We start from the raw sequence: 19,285 nt of genomic DNA on the forward strand, positions 1-19,285 counted from the left end.
ACTTGATCAAGTAGGCCTTTATGCTTTCCAAGAATTCTATATCATTTCCCATCAACAGTATGTCATCCACATACAATATGAGAAATGCTACAGAGCTCCCACTCACTTTCTTGTAAATGCAGACTTCTCCATAAGTCTGCGTAAACCCAAACGCTTTGATCATCTCATCAAAATGAATGTTCCAACTCCGAGATGCTTGCACCAGCCCATAAATCGAGCGTTGGAGCTTGCACACCTTGTCAGCATTCTTAGGATCGACAAAACCTTCCGGTTGCATCATATACAATTCTTCCTTAAGGAAACCATTAAGGAATGCCGTTTTGACGTCCATTTGCCATATCTCATAATCATAGAATGTGGCAATTGCTAACATGATTCGGACGGACTTCAGCTTCGCTACGGGTGAGAAAGTCTCATCGTAGTCAACCCCTTGAACTTGTCGATAACCCTTAGCGACAAGCCGAGCTTTATAGATGGTTACATTACCATCCGCGTCTGTCTTCTTCTTAAAGATCCATTTATTTTCTATGGCTCGCCGATCATCGGGCAACTCAGTCAAAGTCCATACTTTGTTTTCATACATGGATCCTATCTCGGATTTCATGGCTTCTAGCCATTTGTCGGAATCCGGGCCCGCCATCGCTTCTTCATAGTTCGAAGGTTCACCGTTGTCTAACAACATGATTTCCAAGACAGGGTTGCCGTACCACTCTAGTGCGGAACATGTCCTTGCGGACCTGCGAAGTTTAGTAGCAACTTGATCTGAAGTTTCATGATCATCATCATTAACTTCCTCTCTAGTCGGTGCAGGCATTTCAGGAACAATTTCTTGAGCTGCGCCACTTACCGGTTCAAGAGGTAATACTTCATCGAGTTCTACTTTCCTCCCACTTATTTCTTTCGAGAGAAACTCTTTCTCTAGAAAGGATCCATTCTTGGCAACAAAGATCTTGCCTTCGGATCTGAGGTAGAAGGTATACCCAATATGAAGACGCATTTTTCCGACTTGGGTTTGAGCTTTTCAGGTTGAAGTTTCTTGACATAAGCATCGCATCCCCAAACTTTTAGAAACGATAGCTTAGGTTTCTTCCCAAACCATAATTCATACGGTGTCATCTCAACGGATTTCGACGGAGCCCTATTTAAAGTGAATGCGGCAGTCTCTAAAGCATAGCCCCAAAATGACAGCGGTAAATCGGTAAGAGACATCATGGATCGCACCATATCCAATAGAGTGCGATTACGACGTTCGGACACACCATTACGCTGAGGTGTTCCAGGCAGCATGAGTTGTGAAACTATTCCACATTTCCTTAAGTGTGTGCCTAATTCGTCACTCAAGTATTCTCCCCCACGATCTGATCGCAAGAACTTGATTTTCTTGTCACGTTGATTCTCAACCTCACTCTGGAATTCCCTGAACTTTTCAAAGGTATCAGACTTGTGTTTCATTAAGTAGACATACCCATATCTACTCAAGTCATCAGTGAGGGTGAGAACATAACGATAGCCACCGCGAGCCTCAACACTCATTGGACCGCACACATCAGTATGTATGATTTCCAATAAGTTGGTTGCTCGCTCCATTGTTCCTGAGAACGGAGTCTTGGTCATTTTACCCATGAGGCATGGTTCGCACGTGTCAAATGATTCGTAATCAAGAGACTCCAAAAGTCCATCTGCATGGAGCTTCTTCATGCGTTTGACACCTATGTGACCAAGGCGGCAGTGCCACAAGTATGTGGGACTATCATTATTAACCTTACATATTTTGGTATTCACACTATGAATATGTGTAACATTACGCTCGAGATTCATTAAGAATAAACCATTCACCAGCGGAGCATGACCATAAAACATATCTCTCATATAAATAGAACAACCATTATTCTCGGATTTAAATGAGTAGCCATCTTGAATTAAATGAGATCCTGATACAATGTTCATGCTCAAAGCTGGCACTAAATAACAATTATTGAGGTTTAAAACTAATCCCGTAGGTAAATGTAGAGCATCATGCCGACGGCGATCACATCGACCTTGGAACCATTCCCGACGCGCATCGTCACCTCGTCCTTCGCCAGTCTCCGCTTATTCCGCAGCTCCTGTTTTGAGTTACAAATGTGAGCAACCGCACCGGTATCAAATACCCAGGAGCTACTACGAGTACTGGTAAGGTACACATCAATTACATGTATATCACATATACCTTTAGTGTTGCCGGCCTTCTTGTCCGCTAAGTATTTGGGGTAGTTCCGCTTCCAGTGACCACTTCCCTTGCAATAAAAACACTCAGTCTCAGGCTTGGGTCCATTCTTTGACTTCTTCCCAGCAGCTTGCTTACCGGGCGCGGCAACTCCCTTGCCGTCCTTCTTGAAGTTCTTTTTACCCTTGCCTTTCTTGAACTTAGTGGTTTTATTCACCATCAACACTTGATGTTCCTTTTTGATTTCCACCTCCGTTGATTTCAGCATTGAATATACCTCAGGAATGGTCTTTTCCATCCCCTGCATATTGAAGTTCATCACAAAGCTCTTGTAGCTCGGTGGAAGCGACTGAAGGATTCTGTCAATGACCGCGTCATCCGGGAGATTAACTCCCACCTGAGTCAAGCGGTTATGCAACCCAGACATTTTGAGTATGTGCTCACTGACAGAACTATTTTCCTCCATCTTACAGCTAAAGAACTTGTCGGAGACTTCATATCTCTCGACCCGGCATGAGCTTGGAAAACCATTTTCAGCTCTTCAAACATCTCATATTCTCCGTGTCGCTCAAAACGCTTTTGGAGCCCCGGTTCTAAGATGTAAAGCATGCCGCACTGAACGAGGGAGTAATCATCAGCACGTGACTGCCAAGCGTTCATAACGTCTTGGTTTGCTGGGATGGGTGCGTCACCTAGCGGTGCTTCTAGGACATAATCTTTCTTGGCAGCTATGAGGATGATCCTCAGGTTCCGGACCCAGTCCGTATAGTTGCTGCCATCATCTTTCAGCTTGGTTTTCTCTAGGAACGCGTTGAAGTTGAGGGCAACATTAGCGTGGGCCATTTGATCTACAAGACATAGTGTAAAGATTTTAGACTAAGTTCATGATAATTAAGTTCATCTAATCAAATTATTCAATGAACTCCCACTCAGATAGACATCCCTCTAGTCATCTAAGTGAAACATGATCCGAGTCAACTAGGCCGTCTCCGATCATCACGTGAGACGGACTAGTCAACATCAGTGAACATCTTCATGTTGATCGTATCTTCTATACGACTCATGCTCGACCTTTCGGTCTTTCGTGTTCTGAGGCCATGTCTGTACATGCTAGGCTCGTCAAGTCAACCTAAGTGTATTGCGTGTGTAAATCTGGCTTACACCCGTTGTATCCGAACGTTAGAATCTATCACACCCGATCATCACGTGGTGCTTCGAAACAACGAACCTTCGCAACGGTGCACAGTTAGGGGGAACACTTTCTTGAAATTATTACGAGGGATCATCTTATTTATGCTACCGTAGTTCTAAGCAAATAAGATGTAAAACATGATAAACATCACATGCAATCAAATAGTGACATGATATGGCCAATATCATTTGCTCCTTTTGATCTCCATCTTCGGGGCTTCATGATCATCATTGTCACCGGCATGACACCATGATCTCCATCAGCATGATCTCCATCATCGTGTCTTCTTGAAGTTGTCTCGTCATCTATTACTTCTACTACTATGGCTAACGCTTTAGCAATAAAGTAAAGTAATTACATGACGTTTATGTTGACACGCAGGTCATAAATAAATAAAGACAACTCCTATGGCTCCTGCCGGTTGTCATACTCATCGACATGCAAGTCGTGATTCCTATTACAAGAACATGATCAATCTCATACATCACATATATCATTCATCACATCCTTTTGGCCATATCACATCACACGGCACATGCTGCAAAAACAAGTTAGACGTCCTCTAATTGTTGTTGCAAGTTTTTACGTGGCTGCTATAGGTTTCTAGCAAGAACGTTTCTTACCTACGCCAAAACCACAACATGATATGCCAATTTCTATTTACCCTTCATAAGGACCCTTTTCATCGAATCCGATCTGACTAAAGTGGGAGAGACAGACACCCGCCAGCCACCTTATGCAACTAGTGCATGTCAATCTGTGGAACCAGTCTCACATAAGCGTACGTGTAAGGTCGGTCCGGGCCGCTTCATCCCACGATGCCGCTGAATCAAGATAAGACTAGTAACGGCAAGCAAATTGACAATATCGACGCCCACAACTGCTTTGTGTTCTACTCGTGCATAGAAACTACGCATAGACCTAGCTCTGATACCACTGTTGGGGAACGTAGCAGAATTTTAAAATTTTCCATGCATCACCAAGATCAATCTATGGAGTCATCTAGCAACGAGGGAGAGAGGAGTGCATCTACATACCCTTGTAGATCGCGAGCGGAAGCGTTCAAGAGAACGGGGTTAATGGAGTCGTACTCGTCGTGATCCAAATCACCGATGACCTAGCGCCGAACGGATGGCACCTCCGCGTTCAACACACGTACGGTTGGGAAGATGTCTCCTCCAACTTGATCTAGCAAGGGGGAAGGAGAGGTTGATGAAGATCCAGCAGCACGACGGCGTGGTGGTGGAAGCAACAGTGATCTCGGCAGGGCTTCGCCAAGCTCAGGGAGAGGGAGGAGTGTCACGGGAGGGAGAGGGAGGCGCCAGGGGCTAGGGTGCGGCTGCCCTCCCTCCCCCACTATATATAGGACCCCTAGGGGGGTGCGCCGGCCCTAGGAGATTGAATCTCCAAGGGGGGCGGCGGCCAAGGGGGGTGGAGTGCCCCCCAAGCCAAGTGGGGCGCCCCCACCCCTAGGGTTTCCAACCCTAGGCACAGGGGGAGGCCCATGGGGGGCGCACCAGCCCACTAGGGGCTGGTTCCCCTCCCACTTCAGCCCATGGGGCCCTCCGGGATAGGTGGCCCCACCCGGTGGACCCCCGGGACCCTTCCGGTGGTCCCGGTACAATACCGATTACCCCCGAAACCTTCCCGATGGCCGAAACTTGACTTCCTATATATAAATCTTCACCTCCGGACCATTCCGGAACTCCTCGTGATGTCCGGGATCTCATCCGGGACTCCTAAAAACTTTCGGGTTACCGTATACTAATATCTCAACAACCCTAGCGTCACCGAACCTTAAGTGTGTAGACCCTACGGGTTCGGGAGACAAGCAGACATGACCGAGACGACTCTCCGGTCAATAACCAACAGCGGGATCTAGATACCCATGTTGGCTCCCACATGCTCCTCGATGATCTCATCGGATGAACCACGATGTCGAGGATTCAATCAATCCCGTATACAATTCCCTTTGTCAATCGGTACGTTACTTGCCCGAGACTCGATCGTCGGTATCCCAATACCTCGTTCAATCTCGTTACCGGCAAGTCACTTTACTCGTACCGTAATGCATGATCCCGTGATCAACCACTTGGTCACATTGAGCTCTTTATGATGATGCATTACCAAGTGGGCCCAGAGATACCTCTCCGTCATACGGAGTGACAAATCCCAGTCTCGATTCGTTCCAACCCAATAGACACTTTCGGAGATACCTATAGTGTACCTTTATAGTCACCCAGTTACTTGTGACGTTTGGCACACCCAAAGCACTCCTACGGTATCCGGGAGTTGCACAATCTCATGGTCTAAGGAAATGATACTTGACATTCGGAAAAGCTATAGCAAACGAACTACACGATCTTTGAGCTATGCTTAGGATTGGGTCTTGTCCATCACATCATTCTCCTAATGATGTGATCCCGTTATCAATGACATCCAATGTCCATAGTCAGGAAACCATGACTATCTTTTGATAAACTAGCTAGTCAACTAGAGGCTCACTAGGGACGTGTTGTGGTCTATGTATTCACACATGTATTACGATTTCCGGATAACACAATTATAGCATGAACAATAGACAATTATCATGAACAAAGAAATATAATAATAACCATTTTATTATTGCCTCTAGGGCATATTTCCAACATTTGATATGTGGGTGGACTAGTGCTTGGGTGTTGTTCTTACTTGAACAAACCTCCTACTTAGATTAACCCCCTCGCAAGTATCCGCAACTACGAGAGAAGTATTAAGATAAAATCTAACCATAGCATTAAACTTTTGGATCCAAATCAGTCACTTATGAAATAGCGCATAAAGTAGGGTTTAAACTTCTGTCACTCTAACAACCCGTCATCTAATAACTACTCCACAATGCATTCCCTTAGTCCCAAATATGGTGAAGTGCCATGTAGTCGACGTTCACATGACACCACTAAGGGAATCACAACATACATATCATCAAAATATCGAACACATATCAAGTTTGCATGATTACTTGCAACATGACATCTCCCGTGACCTCAAGAACAAAAGTAACTACTCACAAATTATAATCATGCTCAAAATCAGAGGGGTATTAAATAGCATAGTGGATCTGAACATATAATCTTCCACCAAATAAACCATATAGTAATCAACTACAAGATGTAATCAACACTACTAGTCACCCACATATACCAATCTAAGGTTCTGGTACAAAGATTGAACACAAGAGATGAACTAGGGTTTAAGAGGAGATGGTGTTGTTGAAGATGTTGATGAATATTGGGCTGCCAAAGATGATAGTTGTTGGTGATGATGATGACGATGATTTCCCCCTCCGTGAGGAAAGTTCCCCCGGCGAAATCGCTCCGCCGAAGAACAAAAGTGCTCCTGCCCAAGTTCCGCCTCAAGATGGCGGTGCTCCGTCCCGAATGTCATATCCTTATTTTTTTCTAGGTCAAAATGACTTATATACCAGAAGAGGGGCACCGGAGGTGGGCCGAGGAGGGCACAACCCACCAGGGCGCACCTGAGCTGCCTGGCGCGCCCAGGTGGGTTGTGCCCACCTGGTGGGCCCACTCTGGTAGTTATTTGATCCATTATTCTTCATATATTCCAAAACAATTCTTCGTAAATTTTCAGCTCATTTGGAGATGTGCAGAATAGGTGACTCCGACGTAGCTTTTTCAGGTCCAGAATTCCAGCTGCCAGCATTCTCCCTCTTCGTGTAAACCTTGCATATTATGAGAGGAACAGGCATTGGAATTACTCCATAAAGCATTATTATGCATAAAAACATTGTAAATAACAATAGGAAAACATGATGCAAAATGGACGTATCAACTCCCCCAAGCTTAGACCTCGCTTGTCCTCAAGCGAAAACCAAAATAAAAAACATGTCCACATGCTTAGAGAGAGAGGTGTCGATAAAAACAAAATACGGAAATAGAAGAATCATGCATATTATTATAACAACAACAACAAACTTTAATCATAAAACTTTATCACAACTTCTCATGAACAAGTAACAATTCATCACAACATCGAAGTAAAAGCATAAACTCTATTGAAATCCAACAAACTATGTTCTTAGTCAACTCTGCAACTACAATTCCTCGTCTTTTCAGGAAGGGTCATGTATCGGAGCCTTTTGGCAAGTCCACATACTCATCCATCATATAGTCTTGTATGATTGCTAACACTCACCGCATACACATGAGAAAAAAGTTTCAAATGGACACATAGAAAGATAGGGGCTTATAGTTTTCGCCTCCCAACGTATTCACCTCAAGGGTGATGTCAACAATAATAACTCATGCTCACCCATATCCAAATGGATATATGTGCCTAGATCTTTCCTCACCACATGATGCTTGCAAAAAGAGAAAATAAAAAGGAATAGGGAAGAATACTTTGATCCTTGTATAAAAGTAAATACATAAAAGTAATAGATAGGCCCTTCGTAGAGGGAAGCAGAGGTTGCCATGCGCTTTTTGTTTGTATGCTCAATCTCTTAGTGCAAAAAAAACTTCATGTTATATTGGCCCTTGTGATAGCAACCTTTATTATGCAGTATGTCGCTTTTATTATTTTGCCGTCACAAGTTCGTACGACGCTCAATTTTCTCTTACACTAAATGATCTAACACATTTAGAAGCAATTTTTATTGCCTTATTGCACCGATGACAACTTACTTGAAGGATCTTACTCAATCCATAGGTAGGTTTGGCGGACTCCCAAAACAAGATTTTGGGTTTAAGGGTTTTTGGATGCACAAGTAGTATCTCCACTTAGTGCTGAATTTTTGGCTAGCAAAGATAGGGGGCAAGCACCACATGTTAAAGGATCTATGACAATATAACTTCTACATGAATATTAACAAACATAAATTATTACGCTGTCTTCCTTGTCCAACGTCAACAATTTTGGCATATAATCTTTTGATGGGGGCTCACAATCATAAAAGATGTCCAGGATAGTGTATTTGCATGTGAATCTTCTCTTCCCTTATTAATTCTTTCATGAATTGCATCATTGACCAATGCTATGTTTGTCAATCTCCAATAAATTTTACCACCTATACTTTTCCTTATGTGATGTCATTACTTACCATAAGATTAGTATATGATCTTTTTCATTTATCTTCCTTTCTTTTTATTGGAACATAAAAGTAAAGAAAGCAAAACTCAGACTACTCTTTATTATATATCTCGCACTCAATTATAAGGATAGATTGATCACTAAGCAAACACTCAAAGGAAGATCAAACTAAACTTTTATTCAAGTAATTCAAAAGATAACTAAAGATCGAACTAAGATAAATAAAGGCAAAGATAACAGTGGTGATACGATACCGGGGCACCTCCCCCAAGCTTGGCACAAGCCAAGGGGAGTGTCCATACCATGAACTCGAGTCTCCTTTGGTGGGGAAGAAGGTGGTGGTGGTGATGAGGTAGTAGCGATCTTGTCCTTCAAGCTCAAAAGATACTCCAATCTACGGATGACACTCCGGAGGGTAATGATGTGCTCTTGCAATAGAATATTTTCACAAGTGAGATATTTTTTTAAACACGAACCGTTTCAATGGTCCTAAAGGCTTCAATTTCAGTGGGGGTAAGATATTCATACTATGGTTGGAGGATATCTTCTTCTTCCCCGGGAAAGGCCTGCTCTACTGCTAGAGCTTGATCTCCAACAGCTTCCTTGCTCTTGTCCCCCTTAAGGCTTCCTTTGGTTCTTCTCTCTTCAGTTCCATCTTCATCAGCCAAACATCCTCTTCTACGTTGTTGGAGGAGGGAGAAGACATGATGCATGGCTTGAAAAACTCTGACAAAAAACAACAATAAAAGAGAACCAAGATTTCTCTGCTATACGGTGGTCAATACATTCGGGGGTATATAAAGATTTTTTATCTTGGGGGACAAGCAAATGGGAGAAAAACGGAGTCTGGAAGGTACCTGAGGTGGGAAAAACCCACCTGGGCGCGCCTGGCTTCTAGGCGCGCCCTGGTGTCTTGTGGCCACCAATGTTGCCTTCCTGATTGTTTTTCATTTTCCTAATTTTTGTAATATTCCAAAGCTGACAGAAAATATTTTTGTGGATTTTTCAGAGTCCGTTTACTTACCGTATCACGTACCTCCTCTTTTTTTCATGATTCTGGAGTGTTCCGGAAGGTTTCTTTTATGTGTTCCTCCGGTGCCATGGTTTGAATAATATTACTTTCAACATCAATAGGCGTACCTAAGATATAATGTTTGATTCTTTGCCCATTGACAACCTTCGGGTTAGTACCTTAGGCATTATTTATTTTTATAGCTCCAGAGCGATAAACCTCTTCGATAATATATGGTCCTTCCCATTTGGAGAGAAGTTTTCCTATGAAGAATCTAAAACGAGAGTTGCACAAAAGAACATATTCACCCACTTTGAATTCCCACTTTTGGATTCTTTTGTCATGCCATCTTTTAACCTTTTCTTTGAATAGTTTGGCATTTTCATAAGCTTGGGTTTTCCATTCATCTAGTGAGCTAATATCAAATAACCTCTTTTCACCGGCAAGTTTGAAATCATAGTTGAGTTCTTTAATTTCCCAATATGCTTTATGTTCTAACTCAAGAGGCAAACGAGAAGCCTTTCCATACACCATTTTATAAGGAGACATTGGTACAACGAGCTGCTATACAAACGGTTTTTAACCCCTTTCCGCAACGGCGTTCAGAACCATTGCCAAGTGAGTGACTGCGATAGGGGGGTTGATAACCCACAAGTATAGGGGATCGCAACAGTTTTCGATAAGTAAGAGTGTCGAACCCAACGAGGAGCTAAAGGCAGAACAAATATTCCCTCAAGTTCTATCGACCACCGATACAACTCTACGCACGCTTAATGTTCGCTCTACCTGGAACAAGTATGAAACGAGAAGTACTTTGTAGGTGTTGTTGGATAGGTATGCAAGATAATAAAGAGCAAGTAAATAAAAAGTAGGGGCTGTTTAGATAAAGACACAACTAAGTTAGGTTTAGTAGAGAGTTTGTTGTTACGAGAAAGTTATTTGTCCCTAGGCAATCGATAACTAGACCGGTAATCATTATTACAATTTTATATGAGGGAGAGGCATAAGCTAACATACTTTCTCTACTTGGATCATATGCACTTATGATTGGAACTCTAGCAAGCATCCGCAACTACTAAAGATTCATTAAGGTAAAACCCAACCATAGCATTAAAGCATCAAGTCCCCTTTATCCCATACGCAAACAACCTACTTACTCGGGTCTGTGCTTCTGTCACTCACGCCACCCACCATAAGAAAATCATGAACATATTGCAAACCCTACAGCGGGGATCCCTCATGCTTGCGCGACACGGAGAGCACCATAGGACAACACCAATAATAAAACATGCAACTCAAACCAATCATGATCATCAAATAGCCAATAGGACAAAACAGATCTACTCAAACATCATAGGATAGCCATACATCATAGGGAAATAATATATAGCGTTGAGCACCATGTTTAAGTAGATATTACAGCGGGTATGAGAGAGGTTACACAGCTGCATAGAGGGGGGAAGAGTTGGTGGTGAAGGCGGTGAAGTTGTTGGTGAAGATGACGGTGATGATGATGGCCCCCGGTGGCACTCCGGCGCCACCGGAAGCAAGGGGGAGAGGGGCCCCCTTCTTCTTCTTCTTCTTCTTCTTCTTCTTATTCTTCCTTGACCTCCTCCCTAGATGGGAGAAGGGTTTCCCCTCTGGTCCTTGGCCTCCATGGCGTGGGAGGGGCGAGAGCCCCTCCGAGATTGGATCTGTATCTCTGTCTCTCTCTGTTCCTGCGTTCTCCCTGGCTCTGTTTCACCGTTTCGTGTATATATGGAGATCCGTAACTCCGATTGGCCTGAAACCTTTGCCGTGATTTTTTTTCTTCCGAAAATTAGCTTTCTTGTGGCAAAAGAAGAGCGTCAACCGCCTTACGGGTGGCTCACGAGGGTAGGGGGCGCGCCCCCAGCCTCATGACCACCTTGGGCACCGTCTTGTGTGTATTTTTCTTCCGGAATTTTCCAAATATTCCAAAAAGTATCTCTGTCCATTTTTATCCCGTTTGGACTCCGTTTGATATGGATATTCTGCGAAACCAAAAACATGCAACAGACAGGAACTGGCACTGGGCACTGGATCAATATGTTAGTCCCAAAAATAGTATAAAAAGTTGCCAAAAGTATATGAAAGTTGTAGAATATTGGCATGGAACAATCAAAAATTATAGATATGACGGAGACGTATCAGCATCCCCAAGCTTAATTCCTGCTCGTCCTCGAGTAGGTAAATGATAAAAAAGATAATTTTTGATGTGGAATGCTACCTAGCATAATCTTGATCACGCATCTAATCATGGCATGAATATTAAGATACGAGTGATTCAAAGCAATAGTCTATCATTTGACATAAAAACAATAATACTTCAAGCCTACCAATAAAGCAATCATGTCTTTTCAAAATAACAAGGCCAAAGAAAGTTATCCCTACAAAATCATATAGTCTGGCTATGCTCCATCTCCACCACACAAAATACTCACATCATGCACAACCCCGATGACAAGCCAAGCAATTGTTTCATACCTTTTAACGCGCTTCAGCATTTTCAACCTTCACTCAATACATGAGCGTGAGCCATGGACATAGCACTATAGGTGGGATAGAATGGTGGTTGTGGAGAAGACAAAAAGGAGAAGATAGTCTCACATCAACTAGGCGTATCAACGGGCTATGGAGATGCCCATCAATAGATATCAATGTGAGTGAGTAGGGATTGCCATGCAACGGATGCACTTGAGTTATAAGTATATGAAAGCTCAAACTGAAACTAAGTGGGTGTGCGTCCAACTTGCTTGCTCATGAAGACCTAGGGCATTTGAGGAAGCCCATCATTGGAATATACAAGCCAAGTTCTATAATGAAAATTCCCACTGGTATATGAAAGTGATAACTCAAGAGACTCTCTATATGAAGAACATGGTGCTACTTTGAAGCACAAGTGTGGTAAAAGGATAGTAACATTGCCCCTTCTCTCTTTTTCTCTCATTTTTTTGTAGGCTTCTTTGGACTTTCTCTCTCTTTTTTTGGGGGGATTCTTTGGCCACTTTTATTTTGATAACCTCACATGGGACAATGTTCTAATAATGATGATCATCACACTTTTATTTACTTACAATTCAATATTACAACTCGATATCTAGAACAAAGATATGACTCTATATGAATGCCTCCGGCGATGTACCGGGATGTGCAATGATCTAGCGTAGCAATTACATCAAAAAACGAACAAGCCATGAAAACATCATGCTAGCTATCTTACGATCATGCAAAGCAATATGACAATGAATACTCAAGTCATGTATATGATGATGATGAGAGTTGCATGGCAATATATCTTGGAATGGCTATGGAAATGCCATGATAGGTAGGTATGGTGGCTGTTTTGAGGAAGGTATATGGTGGGTTTATGGTACCGGCGAAGTTGCGCGATACTAGAGAGGCTAGCAATGGTGGAAGGGTGAGAGTGCGTATAATCCATGGACTCAACATTAGTCATAAAGAACTCACATACTTATTGCAAAAGTTTATTAGCCCTCGAAGCAAATTACTACTACGCATGCCCCTAGGAGGATAGATTGGTAGGAAAAGACCATCGCTCATCCCCGACCGCCACTCATAAGGAAGACAATCAATAAATACCTCATGCTCCAACTTCGTTACATAACGGTTCACCATACGTGCATGCTACGGGAATCACAAACCTCAACACAAGTATTTCTACAATTCACAACCACCCACTAGCATGACTCTAATATCACCATCTTTATATCGCAAAACTATTGCAAGGAATCAAACATATCATATTCAGTGATCTACAAGTTTTATGTAGGATTTTATGACTAACCATGTGAATGACCAATTCCTGTCATCTCTCTAAATAGATATAAGTGAAGCAAGAGAGTTTAATTATTTCTACAAAAGATATGCCCGTGCTCTAACAAATATAAGTGAAGCAAAAGAGCTTTCTACAAATGGCGGTTGTCTATGTAAAGAGAAACACGCAATCCAAACTTCAAATGATATAAGTGAAGCACATGAAGCACTCTATAAAGCCATACTCAAAGAATATAAGTGAAGTGAAAAGAGCATTCTATAAATCAACCAAGGACTATCTCATACCATCATGGTGCATAAAAGAAAAATGAAAACTAAATGCAAAAGACGCTCCAAGATTGCACATATCACATGAATGAAACGAATCGGAAAACATACCGATACTTATTGAAGAAAGAGGGGATGCCTTCACAGCATCCCCAAGCTTAGATGCTTGAGTCTCCTTGAATATTTACTTGGGGTGCCTCAGGCATCCCCAAGCTTGAGATCTTGCCTCTCTTCCTTCTTCTCACATCGAAACCTTCTCAATCATCGAACACTTCATCCACACAAAACTTCAACAGAAAACTCGGTAAGATCCGTTAGTATAATAAAGCAAATCACTACTCTAAGTACTGTTGCAAACCAATTCATATTTTTTTTGCATTGTGTATACTGTAATATAACTTTTTCGCGGCTTAATCCACTAATATAAATTGATAGTTTCATCAAAACAAGCAAACTATGCATCAAAAATAGAATCTGTCTAAAACAGAACAGTCTGTAATAATCTGAACATTCACCATACTTCTGATACTTAAAAAATTCTACCAAAATTAGGAAAAATAAAAAATTTGTATAGTAAGACAGTGCAAAAATAATCAGAACCATTTGACGTTCCAGCTAAAAATATAAAATCTCGCACTACAGCCAAAGTTTCTGTCCTGCACCGTACAAACCATCAAGCAAATGTAAACATTCTAAAGGCAAACCTTGGCACATTATTTTTGTAATACAATGGAATTGTACAAGGGGATAATTATTTTTGTTGAAAAGTTTCTGTAATCAAGATTCACAAAGTTTCAGTGAGCATGAACAAAGTTCAAGGAGCTCTCCCACTTCAACAATGCTTGTCTTTCTCACTTTCACTTTCCTTTTTGAAAAAGTTTTGGGCTCCCTTCTTTATTTTTGTTGTTTTTAAACTATATGAAAGCACTCAACAGAAATAAATGACTCTCTAAAACTTCCGGGTTGAATCCCTGACAGCGCTTTCTTTAAAGCCATTAAGCTAGGCATATAGTGCTCAAGTAATGGATCCACCCGGATCCCAAGGTATATCAAAGCCAATTTTAATTAACAATGATTTGTAATTTAGGTGAGCACAAAGTAACATATATCATGCAATAACGAATTCTAACTCTCTTCCTATGCATCGGCATGTCATAAAAGAACAATTCATGCACACAAGGTAAAGGCCAATGCATAGTATAAACAGTTTCTTGCAATTTTATCATATTGGAAACATAGAGAGGTGGAGATATAGTTCCCCTCTCTTAATAATCGCAATTAGAAGCAGCAAGCACATGCATATTATATCTATCAAAATCATCATGTGTAGTAGTAAAAGGCAACCCATCAATATAATCCTTAATAAGAGCAAACTCTCCGATATAGTGTAGTTGGGCGAATTCAAAAAGATAATAGGACTATCATGCGTGGGTGCAATAGCAACAATTTCATGTTTAACATAAGGAACTATAGCAAGTTCATCTCCATAAGCATAATTCATATTGGCATCTTGGCCACAAGCATCATCAAAAAGGGATATTTCAAAAGAATCCAAGGGATCATAACAGTCATCATAGCAATCATCCTTCGCTAAGCACGAAGGGGAATTAAACAATGTATGAGTTGAAGAGTTACTCTCATTAGAAGGTGGGCACGGGTGATCAATCCGCTCTTCCTCCTTTTGTTCTTCGCTCTCCTCATCATCTTTTTCATCCAATGAGCTCACAGTTTCATCAACTTCTTCTTCCATAGATTCCTGCAAAATATTAGTCTCTTCTTGTACAACGGAGACTTTCTCAATAAGCGCATTAATATAGGAATTATATTCATAATTATCTTAGCAATATTTTAAGATAGCTAAATTTTCAGGCCTATAAACATCATCATCATAAGCTTCATTCTTTTCAAACAAAGATTCAATTTCATAAGCACCCTTAAAAGCAACAAATTCTTCTATTTGTTCCACATCATAGTAATCATATATACCTCTAGCATAAGAAGCCAAGGTTTCATTATCATTAAATTCACATGAAAAGGGAAGGTGTGGAGCCTTCATCCTAGAGCAACAAGTAATATCATAACTCAAGCATACTTGCCGAGCATACCACTTCAATATATGAATTTGATCCCATAATAGTTTCCCCTTTTGTGTCAAGCCGTAATCCCTAAAGTATTCACGTTGATCCAACGTTACTCCCATTACATAATTGAATGGGGTTTTCTCAGGATTATTAAAGTAGTACATAATATTTTTCACATAACCAGCATCGAGGGTTTTAGGAGGTTCCCCATCTCCATGAGTAGCAAGTACACCTAATTTTTTTGGTATTTCGTGTTCCATATCCATAACTAAAGATAAAGAACAACTAAGAACAGCAAATAAAAATTACTTAGTGATAAAGCAAACAAGCACACACGAGAATATTCACCCCACGCTATTGCTCCCCGGCAACGGCGCTAGAAAAAGGTCTTGATAACCCACAAGTATAGGGGATCGCAACCGTTTTCGATAAGTAAGAGTGTCGAACCCAACGAGGAGCTAAAGGCAGAACAAATATTCCCTCAAGTTCTATCGACCACCGATACAACTCTACGCACGCTTAACGTTCGCTTTACCTGGAACAAGTATGAAACTAGATGTACTTTGTAGGTGTTGTTGGATAGGTATGCAAGATAATAAAGAGCAAGTAAATAAAAAGTAGGGGCTGTTTAGATAAAGACACAACTAAGTTAGGTTTAGTAGAGATTTTTTTGTTAAGAGAAAGTTATTTGTCCCTAGGCAATCGATAACTAGACCGGTAATCATTATTACAATTTTATATGAGGGAGAGGCATAAGCTAACATACTTTCTCTACTTGGATCATATGCACTTATGATTGGAACTCTAGCAAGCATCCGCAACTACTAAAGATTCATTAAGGTAAAACCCAACCATAGCATTAAAGCATCAAGTCCCCTTTATCCCATACGCAAACAACCTACTTACTCGGGTCTGTGCTTCTGTCACTCATGCCACCCACCATAAGCAAATCATGAACATATTGCAAACCCTACAGCGGGGATCCCTCACGCTTGCTCGACACGGAGAGCACCATAGGACAGCACCAATAATAAAACATGCAACTCAAACCAATCTTGATCATCAAATAGCCATTAGGACAAAACGGATCTACTCAAACATCATAGGATAGCCATACATCATAGGGAAATAATATATAGCGTTGAGCACCATGTTTAACTAGAGATTACAGCGGGTAAGAGAGAGGTTACACCGCTGCATAGAGGGGGGGGGAAGAGTTGGTGGTGAAGGCGGTGAAGTTGTTGGTGAAGATGACGGTGATGATGATGGCCCCCGGTGGCACTTCGGCGCCACCGGAAGCAAGGGGGAGAGGGCCCCCCTTCTTCTTCTTCTTCTTCTTCTTCTTCTTCTTCTTCCTTGACCTCCTCCCTAGATGGGAGAAGGGTTTCCCCTCTGGTCCTTGGCCTCCATGGCATGGGAGGGGCGAGAGCCCCTCCGAGATTGGATCTGTCTCTCTGTCTCTCTCTGTTTCTACGTTCTCCCTGGCTCTGTTTCACCGTTTCGGGTATATATGGAGATCCGTAACTCCGATTGGCCTGAAACCTTCGCCATGATTTTTTTCCTAAAAATTAGCTTTCTTGCGGCAAAAGAAGAGCATCAACCGCCTTACGGGTGGCTCACGAGGGTAGGGGCGCGCCCAGGGGGGCAGGCGCGCCCCCCTGCCTCGTGACCACCTCGGGCACCGTCTCGCGTGGATTTTTCTTCTGGAATTTTCCAAATATTCCAAAAAGTATCTCTGTCCGTTTTTATCCCGTTTGGACTCCGTTTGATATGGATATTCTGCGAAACCAAAAACATGCAACAGACAGGAACTGGCACCGGGCACTGGATCAATATGTTAGTCCCAAAAATAGTATAAAAAGTTGCCAAAAGTATATGAAAGTTGTAGAATATTGGCATGGAACAATCAAAAATTATAGATACGACGGAGACGTATCAGGGGTCATTCCCACACGACCCAGAAACCGTCAGGGATAGGGAGCCTCGATGCATATACAGTACTCCCTACTCGTTTGTGCTCGCATTGCCATCGCAGTCGGTATTCTGTGGAGCTACGTTTACGATGCGTGACCCATCACAAATAGTTCACGATTATAGAAGTAAACAATCACACACATTTAGTTTTCCTTGACTGTGTGCAATTCGATGTAAGAGCGCACACAGTTGTATACGTGACCCAGAATGTATACATGGCAATCTTAGCACAAAAGAGGAATGCAGATTATGAAACAAACCAGGACCGAACGAGGGTTGGTAAAAAACTGTTTTCATTATAATATGTTTTATACGTCAAGACGTGCTATTACAGATAGTGCCAAGGCTATTTTACATGCCAAAATTTGTACACAAGGGAAAGCTGTATACGGGGCCTAAAAAAGGAGAATGGTCTTGAAAATCTCATTGATGCCCTTACCGCACGTCTGCATCGCTTTCGCCCTTGTTGAAAAGATTCCTTGAGAGGAGCGATCCACAGTCATTTATATGAAAACATGCCCGGAAAGAATCCTTGTGTGACTGTGGAGTAGCTAGGTTTTAATGCACCTCTGGCATGGAAAAGAGAAAAGATCAAAAGAGACAAGGTCAAGGTCACATAGGGTCGAGCCGCGCTATAGACCTGTCCGTATTGTGCCTCCGTCGTTCCCCAGGGTATTTTAAGTGCGTAATTATGCACATGCGGTACATATGCCGCTGATGTGTGTGGCGGTCGACAGAGGCAAAACTGCTAGTCTAGCTCTAGAGTTATCGAGCTGTTATCATGCAGAGTAGACCGTACGCATTTAAAAGTGTCCGGGGGCTTGATGCCCGATGAGGTGTTCGGCCTAGGGAGGCCCCTCTGCACTTCAGCCGCGAGGACCGCGGTATGCTCCTCAATATGGAGGGAGCGCACCGTGTTTCCATCGACTGTGATAACGCTATGCGGCCCAAGCATTTTGAGCTTTAAGTAAGCATAATGCGGGACTGTATTGAAGCGGGCGAAAGCGGTATGTCCGAGCAGTACATGGTAACCACTGCGGAAGGGGCCAATGTCGAAGATCAAGTCTTCGCTTCGGAAGTTATCCGGTGAATCGAAGACTACTTCCAACGTTACTGAGCCCGTGCAGCAAGCTTCTACGCCGGGTATCACTCCTATAAAGGTGGTGCTAGTAGGCTTGATTCTTGATGGGTCAATGCCCATTTTACGGACGGTGTCTTGATAGATCAAGTTAAGACTGCTGCCACTGTCCATAAGGACTCGAGTGAGATGGTATCTGTCAATGATTGGATCGAGGACCAGAGCTGCCGAACCTCCATGACTGATACTGGTCGGGTGGTCCCTATGATCGAAGGTGATCAGACAAGCCGACCACGGGTTGAATTTAGGGGTGACACGCTCTACGGCGTAGACGTACCTTAACACGCGTTTGCGCTCCCTCTTGGGGATATGCGTGATGTAGATCATGTTCACTGTTTTCACCTCAGGGGGAAATTTCTTTTGCCCCCTGTGTTTGGTGGGCGGGGTTCTTCATCGTCCTCTCTTGGCGGTCCTTTCCCCTTATGTTCGGTGTTTAACTTACCGGCCTGTTTAAAGACCCAACAATTTCTGTTCGAGTGGTTGGCAGACTTATCAAGGGTGCCATGAATCT

The sequence above is a fragment of the Triticum urartu genome, chromosome 2A (genome assembly GCF_056163025.1).
Source record: "Triticum urartu cultivar PI428250 chromosome 2A, HENAU_Tu73, whole genome shotgun sequence".
Taxonomy (NCBI): domain Eukaryota; kingdom Viridiplantae; phylum Streptophyta; class Magnoliopsida; order Poales; family Poaceae; genus Triticum; species Triticum urartu.